The 10,153-nt window shown below is 47.7% G+C and overlaps 4 non-coding genes and 14 pseudogenes across 4 annotated transcripts; 10 read left to right on the forward strand and 8 right to left on the reverse strand.

The window, feature by feature from the left end:
• The first annotated feature begins 2,473 nt into the window (after window positions 1-2,473).
• LOC143999552 (5S ribosomal RNA) lies at window positions 2,474-2,592 on the forward strand (annotated as a pseudogene).
• A 331-nt stretch (window positions 2,593-2,923) lies between these two features.
• On the forward strand, window positions 2,924-3,032 carry LOC143998881 (5S ribosomal RNA; annotated as a pseudogene).
• Window positions 3,033-3,139: 107 nt separating this feature from the next.
• LOC143998661 (5S ribosomal RNA) lies at window positions 3,140-3,258 on the forward strand (annotated as a pseudogene).
• A 337-nt stretch (window positions 3,259-3,595) lies between these two features.
• LOC144000117 (5S ribosomal RNA) lies at window positions 3,596-3,714 on the forward strand (annotated as a pseudogene).
• Window positions 3,715-3,822: 108 nt separating this feature from the next.
• LOC143999658 (5S ribosomal RNA) lies at window positions 3,823-3,941 on the forward strand. The gene has a single exon (XR_013278119.1). It is a non-coding gene; the product is annotated as a 5S ribosomal RNA (ribosomal RNA).
• A 106-nt stretch (window positions 3,942-4,047) lies between these two features.
• LOC143998504 (5S ribosomal RNA) lies at window positions 4,048-4,166 on the forward strand (annotated as a pseudogene).
• Window positions 4,167-4,275: 109 nt separating this feature from the next.
• LOC144000096 (5S ribosomal RNA) lies at window positions 4,276-4,394 on the forward strand (annotated as a pseudogene).
• A 107-nt stretch (window positions 4,395-4,501) lies between these two features.
• Window positions 4,502-4,620, forward strand: LOC143999977 (5S ribosomal RNA; annotated as a pseudogene).
• Window positions 4,621-4,728: 108 nt separating this feature from the next.
• On the forward strand, window positions 4,729-4,847 carry LOC144000059 (5S ribosomal RNA; annotated as a pseudogene).
• A 291-nt stretch (window positions 4,848-5,138) lies between these two features.
• On the forward strand, window positions 5,139-5,257 carry LOC144000088 (5S ribosomal RNA; annotated as a pseudogene).
• Window positions 5,258-7,374: 2,117 nt separating this feature from the next.
• On the reverse strand, window positions 7,375-7,493 carry LOC143999875 (5S ribosomal RNA; annotated as a pseudogene).
• Window positions 7,494-7,599: 106 nt separating this feature from the next.
• On the reverse strand, window positions 7,600-7,718 carry LOC143999652 (5S ribosomal RNA). Its single transcript, XR_013278113.1, has one exon. It is a non-coding gene; the product is annotated as a 5S ribosomal RNA (ribosomal RNA).
• Window positions 7,719-7,827: 109 nt separating this feature from the next.
• Window positions 7,828-7,946, reverse strand: LOC143998689 (5S ribosomal RNA; annotated as a pseudogene).
• A 108-nt stretch (window positions 7,947-8,054) lies between these two features.
• On the reverse strand, window positions 8,055-8,172 carry LOC143999071 (5S ribosomal RNA; annotated as a pseudogene).
• A 336-nt stretch (window positions 8,173-8,508) lies between these two features.
• On the reverse strand, window positions 8,509-8,627 carry LOC143999654 (5S ribosomal RNA). The gene has a single exon (XR_013278115.1). It is a non-coding gene; the product is annotated as a 5S ribosomal RNA (ribosomal RNA).
• Window positions 8,628-8,933: 306 nt separating this feature from the next.
• Window positions 8,934-9,051, reverse strand: LOC143999072 (5S ribosomal RNA; annotated as a pseudogene).
• A 336-nt stretch (window positions 9,052-9,387) lies between these two features.
• Window positions 9,388-9,506, reverse strand: LOC143999655 (5S ribosomal RNA). The gene has a single exon (XR_013278116.1). It is a non-coding gene; the product is annotated as a 5S ribosomal RNA (ribosomal RNA).
• Window positions 9,507-9,812: 306 nt separating this feature from the next.
• On the reverse strand, window positions 9,813-9,931 carry LOC144000114 (5S ribosomal RNA; annotated as a pseudogene).
• Between the last annotated feature and the right edge of the window lie 222 nt (window positions 9,932-10,153).

Here is a 10,153-nt window from a genome sequence, read left to right on the forward strand (position 1 = left end):
CATATCTTGGTGTCATCTGCAAAGACAGAAATGTTACTTTTGATCCCAGACCCAATATCATTTATAAAGATGTTAAAAAGTAAGGGTCCCAGCACTGAACCTTGGGGTACACCACTGATAACCTTAGACCATTCAGAGTAAGAATCATTAATCACTACTCTCTGAATTCTGTCTTTTAGCCAATTTTCTATCCATTTACAAACTGATATTTCCAAACCTTTAGACTTTACCTTACACATGAGCCGTGTGTGGGGAACTGTATCGAACGCTTTTGCAAAATCCAAGTATACCACGTCCACCGCCACCCCTCTGTCCAAGGTTTTACTTACCTCCTCATAAAAAGAAATCAGATTTGTCTGACAACTTCTGTCTTTCATGAATCCATGTTGTCTGTTGCTTAAAGTGTTTTTGTTCAGCAAGAACTCGTCGATGTGGTCTTTTATTAAATGCTCCAGTATCTTCCCAGCTATAGAAGTTAAAGCGGAGGTCCACCCTAAAATGGACCTCCGCTCATCGGAATCCCCCCCCTCCGGCGCCACAATTGGCACCTTTCAGGGGGGAGGGGGGTGCAGTTACCTGGATAATCCAGGTAACTGCACCCACTTCCGGGATAGCTGTCTGCGGAAAGGGGCGTAGATTACGCCCTTTTCCGCAACCGCCCGCCCCTTTGCGCAAGTGCCCCGCTGCCTGCTGGGAAACACACAGTTCCCAGAGGCAGCGGGGACCATCCGGATTGCGCCGCGCGGCTCGCGCATGCGCAGTAGGGAACCGGGAAATGAAGCCGAAAGGCTCCATTTCCTGATTCCCATACCCAAGATGGCGGCGGCAGCACCCGAGTGTCGATCTAGAGATCGGCTTCGGGTGCCGACATCGCGGGCGCGCTGGACAGGTAAGTGTCACCATTTTAAAAGTCAGCAGCTGCAGTATTTGTAGCTGCTGACTTAAAAAAAAAAAAAAAAACGCGGAGTCCCGGCGGACTCCCGCTTTAAGCTAACAGGTCTATAGTTACTTGGTAAAGACTTTGATCCCTTTTTAAATATAGGCACCACGTTCGCCCTGCGCCAATCCAGTGGGACTATTCCCATCATTAATGAGTCCCTAAAAATTAGATACAATGGCTCTAAAATTACAGAGCTCAATTCTTTTAGGATCCGTGGGTGGATGCCATCAGGGCCAGGTGCTTTATCCACCTTTATTCTGTCTAAATATTTCTGGACCATATCACTTTTGAGCCATTGTGGATCATTTGGGGCTGTGTCACTATCACCCCCATTATGGACATGCGCTCCCCCATGCTCTTTTGTGTACACAGAGCTGAAGAAAGTATTTAATAAATTAGCCTTCTCTTTGTCCCCAGTCACCCACTCTAGATTATTTTGTAAAGGGCCTACATGCTCAGACTTGACCTTTTTACTATTAATATATTTGAAGAATTTTTTGGGGTTTGTCCTACTATCTTTTTCAATCTGTCGTTCGTTTTGAATTTTTGCATCCTTGATTTCCTTTTTACATATTCTGTTAAATTCTTTGTAACATTTAAATGTCACTAGTGATCCTTCATTTTTATATTTTTTAAAAGCTCTTCTCTTATAGTTTATAGCTTTTTTAACTTTGGCTGTGAGCCACATAGGTTTTGTTTTTAGCCTTTTAAACTTATTGCCCATGGGAATATACTTTGCAGTGAGGTCCCAAACAGTCTTTTTGAAGAATTCCCATTTCTGTTTTGTGCCCATTGAAGCAAATATTCTCTCCCAGTCTAAGTCCTGGAGAGCAGCCCTCATCCTTGGAAAATTTGCTCTCTTGAAGTTAAGTGTTTTTATCTTACCCGTATGTATTTCTTGTTTAGCTCTAACATCAAAGGAAATCATGTTATGATCACTGCTACCCAGGTGTTCCTTTATCTGGACATTAGTAATAAGCTCTGCATGGTTTGAGATTACCAGGTCCAACAGAGCTTCATTCCTAGTTGGGGCCTCAATAAACTGGACCATAAAATTGTCATGTAATAGGTTTATCATTTTTTGCCCTTTAACTGTCCCAGCAGTGCCATTACTCCAGTCAATTTCTGGGTAGTTAAAATCCCCCATTATTATCACTGTCCCAGCCCTTGCAGCCCTTTCCATCTGTGCAAGGAGCTGAGTCTCCACCTCCTCATTAACATTGGGTGGTCTATAACAAACTCCAACGATTAACTTTGAACTACACCCATCTAAATGCCGTTCCACCCATAATGCTTCAGACTCATCACACTCTCCATCCACCAGGTCCTCTTTCACACTTGCTTTGAGATCACTTCTCACATAGAGACAGACCCCGCCACCTTTCCTTTTTACCCTGTCTCTCCGAAAGAGTGCATAGCCAGGAATATTAATAGCCCAGTCATGTGAGGATTGAAGCCAAGTTTCAGCAATACCGATTACATCGGTGACCATCTTGGCGTTTGTCAAGAGGGTTGAGAGTGGCCCGCAAGATCTTCTTCAGCCACATCACCCTGAATGCGCCCGATCTCGTCTGATCTCGGATGCTTTGCAGGGTCTGGCCTGGTTAATACCTGGATGGGAGACCGCCTGGGAATACCAGGTGCCATAGGCTTTTTTTTATATATTGTTGCCGTCGATTGCCTGTTTTAATTTTCTGATTGTTTGCAGAGGTGACCATCTTGGAGTTTGTCAAGAGAGTTGAGAGTAGCCAGCAAGATCGCCTACTGTACATCACCCTGAATGCGCCCGATCTCGTCTGATCTCCGATGCTAAGCAGGGTCGGGCTTGGTTAGTACCTGGATTGGATTCCGCCTAGGAATACCAGGTGCCGTAGGCTTTTTTTTTTATGTTGTGGCGTCGACGACCTGTTTTATTTTTCTGCTTGTTTGCTGAGGTGAATATGTTGGCGTTTGTCAAGAGGGTTGAGAGAGGACAGCACGATCACCTACTGCCACATCAACCTGAATGCGCCTGATCTTGGATGCTAAGCAGGTTCGGGCCTGGTTAGTACCTGGATGGGAGACCGCCTGGGAATACCAGGTGCCGTAGGCTTTTTTTTATATGCTTTTGGCGTCGACGACCTGTTTTATTTTCCTGCTTGTTTGCCGAGGTGACCATCTTGGTGTTTTTCAAGAGGGTTGTGAGTGGCCAGCAAGATCGCCTATGGCCACATCACCCTGAATGTGCCCGAACTCATCTGATCTTGAATGCTAAGCAGAGTTGGGCTTGGTTAGTACCTGGATGGGAGGCCGACTGGCAATACCAGGTGCCGTAGGCTTTTTTTAATATGTTGTTGGCATCGACGACCTGTTATATTTTTCTGCTTGTTTGCTGAGGTGACCATCTTGGCGTTTGTCAAGAGGGCTGAGAGTGGCCCACAAGATCGTCTTCAGCCACATCACCCTGAATGTGCCCGATCTTGTCTGATCTTGAATGCTATGCAGGGTCTGGCCTGGTTAATACCTGGATGGGAGACCGTCTGGGAATATCAGGTGCCGTAAGGTTTTTTTTTTAAATATGTTGTTGGCATCGACGACCTGTTTGATTTTTCTGCTTGTTTGCAGAGGTGACCATCTTGGCATTTGTCAAGAGGGTTGAGACTGGCCAGCAAGATCGCCTATGGCTATATCAGCCTGTATGCACCAGATCTCGTCCGATCTCGGATGCTAAGCAGAGTCGGGTCTAGTTAGTGCCTGGATGGGAGACCGCCTGGGAATACCAGGTGCTGTAGGCTTTTTTTTAATATGTTGTTGGCGTCGACGACCTATTTTATTTTTCTGCTTGTTTGCTGAGGTGACCATCTTGGCATTTGTCAAGAGGGTTGAGAGTGGTCAGCAAGAACGCCTACGGCCACATCACCCTGAATGCACGCGATTTCGTCTGATCTTGGATGCTAAGCAGGGTCGGACCTGGTTAGTACCTGGATGGGAGACCGCCTGGGAATACCAGGTGCCGTAGGCTTTTTTAAAATGTTGTTGCCGTCGATGGCCTGTTTTAATTTTCTGATTGTTTGCTGAGGTGACCATCTTGGCATTTGTCAAGAGGGTTGAGAGTGGCCCACAAGGTCGTCTTCAGCCACATCACCCTGAATGCGCCCGATCTCGTCTGATCTCGGATGCTATGCAGGGTCGGGCCTGGTTAATACCTGGATGGGAGACCGTCTGGGAATATCAGGTGCCGTATGTTTTTTTTTTAATATGTTGTTGGCGTCGACGACCTGTTTGATTTTTCTGCTTGTTTGCCGAGGTGACCATCTTGGCGTTTGTCAAGAGGGTTGAGAGTGGCTAACAAGATCGCCTACGGCCACATCAGCCTGAATGCGCCCGATCTCATCTGATCTTGGATGATAAGCAGGGTCGGGCCTTTTTAGTACCTGGATGAGAGACCGTCTGGGAATACCGGGTGCCGTAGGCTTTTTTTAATATGTTGTTGGCGTTGACGACCTGTTTTATTTTTCTGCTTGTTTGCCAAGGTGACCATCTTGGCTTTTTTCAAGAGGGTTGAGAGTGGCCAGCAAGAGTGCCTACGGTCAGATCACCCTGAATGCACTCGATCTTGTCTGATCTTGAATGCTAAGCAGGGTCAGGCCTGGTTAGCACCTGGATGGGAGACCGCCTGGGAATGCCAGGTGCTGTAGGCTTTTTTTTAATATGTTGTTGGAGTCGACGACATGTTTTATTTTTCTGCTTGTTTGCCAAGCTGACCATCTTGCCGTTTGTCAAGAGGGTTGAGAGTGGCCAGCAAGATCTCTTACAGCCACATCACCCTGAATGCACCCAATCTCGTCTGATCTCGGATATTAAGCAGGGTTGGGCCTGGTTAGTACCTGGATTGGAGACCGCCTGGGAATATCAGGTGCTATAGGCTTTTATTTTTCTGCTTGCTTGCCGAGGTGACCATCTTGGCGTTTGTGAAGAGGGTTGAGAGTGGCCAGCAAGATCGCGTACAGCCACATCATCCTGAATGCGCCAAATCTCGGATGCTAAGCAGGGTCGGGCCTGGTTATTACCTGGATGGGAGACCGCCTGGGAATACCAGGTGCCGTAGGATTCTTTTTAATATGTTGTTGGCGTCGACAAACTGTTTTATTTTTCTGCTTGTTTGCCGAGGTGACCATCTTGGCGTTTGTCAAGAGGGTTGAGAGTGGCCAGCAAGAGTGCCAACGGTCAGATCACCCTGAATGCTCTCAATCTTGTCTGATCTTGAATGCTAAGCAGGGTCAGGCCTGGTTAGCACCTGGATGGGAGACCGCCTGGGAATGCCAGGTGCCGTAGGCTTTTTTTAAATATGTTGTTGGCGTCAACAACCTGGTCTATTTTTCTGCTTGTTTGCACTGGTCCTATATGCAGCTAAAGCATTTCTTAGATGATCCGGGGAGGAGACCGGGGTACCTGACAAAGCCCACTGTGTTTGAAGCCCTGTGTTCAAGCACGACTCCCCGGAACCATGTGAACTCAACTCTGTATGCATCCATGTTTGAGATGCAGCATTCTGGTAGGTGCTCAGATCAGGCTTTCTGGGGGTCCGTGCTGGACCGGGAGGTAACGGATGAAGAGTGGGATTGCATACACTTATACATCCACAAAGGGTCCCGTAACGTAAGCACGCAAGAAAATGGATATAAACTAAAAATGAGATGGTACAAAACCCCGGACTTGCTCCATAGAATCTTTCCGACAGTTTCTGATCAATGTTGGCGATGTGGTCAGGAGCCCGGCCCCTCCTCCATATATGGTGGGGATGCTCTTTAATTCAGCCTTACTGGAGGCAAGTCCACGAGGTGACTACAGACATTTCGTCCCTAGCTTTGGAGTTCTCCCCTGCACAAAATCTACTGCATCTATCTAAAGTTCCCCAAAATAAGTTTTTTAAGTCCCTGGCGATGCATATGATCAATGCCGCAAGGCTCTGTATTCCGGTACATTGGAGATCTATGTCCCCCCTCAATTAAAAGCTGGATTCACCACATTAACTGTATAGAGGCAATGGAGGAGTTGATTCACACGGCACATGACAGAATAGCCAGCTTCTCAGCAGTCTGGGAAGCGTGGCGGACTTTCAAATCGTCTCAAAGATACCTTACTTTAATGCAGAATTAAGAGAAAATAGAACCCTGAAAGAGGGATTTTTCCTGACTGCCATTCCCCCAGTGGGTAGTGCCTATGGTACTGCCTATCTGGACATAGCTGATGCTCTGGAGTGTACAGTTACTTCCCCCTTGGCTGCTTCATTGAGACGGAGAGGGTAGCTGGTGGGCGACCCCACCCCCACCCCGTCCGAGGGCTTGTCCAAGCCTCTCCCCCTTACCCCCCAGCTCATTGTCTTCCCCCTCTAAGTCCCAGCTGGCCCCCTCTTCCTCTTCCCACCTCCACCCCCCCGCCCTCTTTTTTTCCCCCTCCTTCCCCTCCCTTTTCTCCTGTCCAATTCATATACTGCACCAACCGCATCCTATGGTCATCTAGGCATCCTTAATAGCGATTGCAGCGAGGTGGGTGGGGTTGGAGAGCCATGTCAGCAGGCATCACTCACCCTTGGGAGTCTTAGGGACAAACAACCAAATGTTATTGGGGCTCCCAGGCCCCCTCGCTGTCTGGTAGGAGTTGCTAGCAACCATATGCGCAATTGACATCATGGGTGCAACGGATCGGAGCGCAAATAGGGTGCGGTACTCACTTAGGCAAGCTGGAATGAAGGCGAGTACCCAGGTGATACAATATTTACAGTTACCTAATTGGAAACTTATTGTTTGGAATTTACTGTATATGATTACTACAACATTGGCTTGTTACTGAGAAAATGTAAGGTCATGTTGACGATTAAATTTGCCCTGAACGGATTGATGTTTTAACATTGTCTTGTATTTGCTTGCTGTTACTTTTAAAAATAATAAAAAAAAATTTGTGGAAAAAAATAAAACAGGTCGTCGACGCCAACAACACATTAAAAACAAGCCTACGGCACCTAGTATTCCCAGGCAGTCTCACATCCAGATACTGACCAGGCCCGACCCTGCTTAGCATCTGAGATCAGACGAAATTGGGCGAATTCAGGGTGATGTGGTTGTAGGCGATTTTGCTAGCCACTCTTAACCCTCTTGACAAATGCTAAGATGGTCACCTCAGCAAACAAGCAGAAAAACATAGGTCGTTGATGCCAACAACATATTAAAAAAAAGCTAACGCCGCCTGGTATTCCCAGGCGGTCTCCCATCCAGATACTAACCAGACCCAATCCTGCTTAGCATCCGAGATCAGATGAAATCGGGAACATTCATGTGGCTGTAAGGGATCTTGGTGGCTACTCTCAACCCTCTTGACAAATGCTAAGATGGTCACCTCGGTAAACACGCAGAAAAATCAAACAGGTCATCGACGCCAACAACATATTAAAAAAATGCCTACAGCACCTGGTATTCCCAGGCGGAATCCCATCCAGGTACTAACCAGGCTCGACCCTGCTCAGCATCCGAGATCAGACAAGATCAGGAGCATTCAGGGTGATTTGGCCATAGGCGATCTTGCTGGCCAGTCTCAACCCTCTTGACAAATGCCAAGATGGTCACCTCGGCAAACAAGCAGAAAAATAAAACAGGTCATCGACGCCAACAACATATAAAAAAAGCCTATGGCACCTGGTATTCCCAGGCGGTCTCTCATCCAGGTACTAACCAGGCCCAACCCTGCTTAGCATCCAAGATCAAACGAGATCGGGCGCATTCAGGGTGATGTGGCCATAGGCAGTCTTGCTGGCCACTCTCAACCCTCTTGACAAACGCCAAGATGGTCACCTCGGCAAACACGCAGAGAAATCAAACCAGTTCGTCGATGCCAACAACATATTAAAAAAATGCCTATGACACCTGGTATTCCCAGGTGGTCTCCTATCCAGGAACTAACCAGGCCTGACCCTGCTTAGCATCCGAGATCAGACGAGATTGGTCGCATTCAGGGTGATGTGGCCGTAGGCAGTCTTGCTTGCCACTCTCAACCATCTTGACAAACGCCAAGATGGTCACCTCGGCAAACACGCAGAAAAATCAAACAGGTCGTCGACGCCAACAACATATTAAAAAAATGCCTATGACACCTGGTATTCCCAGGTGGTCTCCCATCCAGGAACTAACCAGGCCCGACCCTGCTTAGCATCTGAGATCAGATGAGATTGGGCGCATTCAGGGTGATATACAGTAGGCAATCTTGCTGGCCACTCTTAAACCTCTTGACAAACGCCAAGATGGTCACCTTGGAAAACAACCAGAAAAATAAAACAGGTCGTCGACACCAGCAACATATTAAAAAAATAACGTACGGCACCTGGTATTCCCAGGCGGTCTCCCATCCTGGAAGAAACCAGGCCCGACCCTGCTTATTAACCAAGATCATACAAGATCAGGCGCATTCAGGGTGATGTGGCCATAGGCAATCCTGCTAGCCACTCTCAACCCTCTTGAAAAACAGCAAGATGGTCACCTCGGCAAACAAGCAGAAAAATAAAATAGGTCGCCGATGCCAACAACATATTAGAAAAAAGCCTACGGTACCTGGTATTCCCAGGCGGTCTCCCATCCAGGTACTAACCAGGCCCGACCCTGCTTAGCATCTGAGATCAGATGAGATCGGGCGCATTCAGGGTGATGTGGCCATAGGTGATCTTGCTGGCCACTCTCAACCCTCTTGACAAACGCCAAGATTGTCACCTCAGCAAACAACTTAAAACGTTACCAACATATTAAAAAAATCCTATGGCACCTGGTATTCCCAGGCGGTCTCCCATCCAGATACTAACCAGGTCTGACCCTGCTTAACATCCGAAATCAGGCTCATTCGGGGTGATGTGGCCATAGACAATCTTGCTGGCCACTCTCAACCATCTTGACAAACGCCAAGATGGTCACCTCGGCAAACACGCAGAAAAATCAAACAGGTCGTCGACGCCAACAACATATTAAAAAAATGCCTATGACACCTGGTATTCCCAGGTGGTCTCCCATCCAGGAACTAACCAGGCCCGACCCTGCTTAGCATCTGAGATCAGATGAGATTGGGCGCATTCAGGGTGATATACAGTAGGCAATCTTGCTGGCCACTCTTAAACCTCTTGACAAACGCCAAGATGGTCACCTTGGAAAACAAGCAGAAAAATAAAACAGGTCGTCGACACCAGCAACATATTAAAAAAATAACGTACGGCACCTGGTATTCCCAGGCGGTCTCCCATCCTGGAAGAAACCAGGCCCGACCCTGCTTATTAACCAAGATCATACAAGATCAGGCGCATTCAGGGTGATGTGGCCATAGGCAATCCTGCTAGCCACTCTCAACCCTCTTGAAAAACGGCAAGATGGTCACCTCGGCAAACAAGCAGAAAAATAAAATAGGTCGCCGATGCCAACAACATATTAGAAAAAAGCCTACGGTACCTGGTATTCCCAGGCGGTCTCCCATCCAGGTACTAACCAGGCCCGACCCTGCTTAGCATCTGAGATCAGATGAGATCGGGCGCATTCAGGGTGATGTGGCCATAGGTGATCTTGCTGGCCACTCTCAACCCTCTTGACAAACGCCAAGATTGTCACCTCAGCAAACAACTTAAAACGTTACCAACATATTAAAAAAATCCTATGGCACCTGGTATTCCCAGGCGGTCTCCCATCCAGATACTAACCAGGTCTGACCCTGCTTAACATCCGAAATCAGGCTCATTCGGGGTGATGTGGCCATAGACAATCTTGCTGGCCACTCTCAACCCTCTTGACAAACGCCAAGATGGTCACCTCGGCAAACAAGCAGAAAAATAAAACAGGTCATTGACGCCAACAACATAATAAAAAAAAGCCTACGCCACCTGGTATTCCCAGGCAGCCTACCATCTATGTACTAACCAGGCCCGACCCTGCTTAGCAACCGAGGTCAGACGAGATCGAGCGCATTCAGTGTGATATGGCCGTAGGCAATCTTGCTAGGTATGTAATCAGGGCACTGATAATCAGTGCCCAATTACAATTGAGTGCCCACCAGTGCCAGCAATCAGTGGCCAATAGTGATGCCAGTCAGTGCTGGCTATCAGTGCTGCCCAACAATGCTCATCACTGCTGCCCATCAATGCCGCCCATTAATGCCCTTCAGCGCAAATAGTGATGCAAGTCAGTGCTGGCTATCAGTGCTGCCCATAAA

This window comes from Lithobates pipiens, unplaced genomic scaffold (assembly GCF_037356315.1).
Source record: "Lithobates pipiens isolate NorthernLeopardFrog02 unplaced genomic scaffold, aLitPip1_a1.2 Scaffold_19, whole genome shotgun sequence".
NCBI classification, from domain to species: Eukaryota; Metazoa; Chordata; class Amphibia; order Anura; family Ranidae; genus Lithobates; species Lithobates pipiens.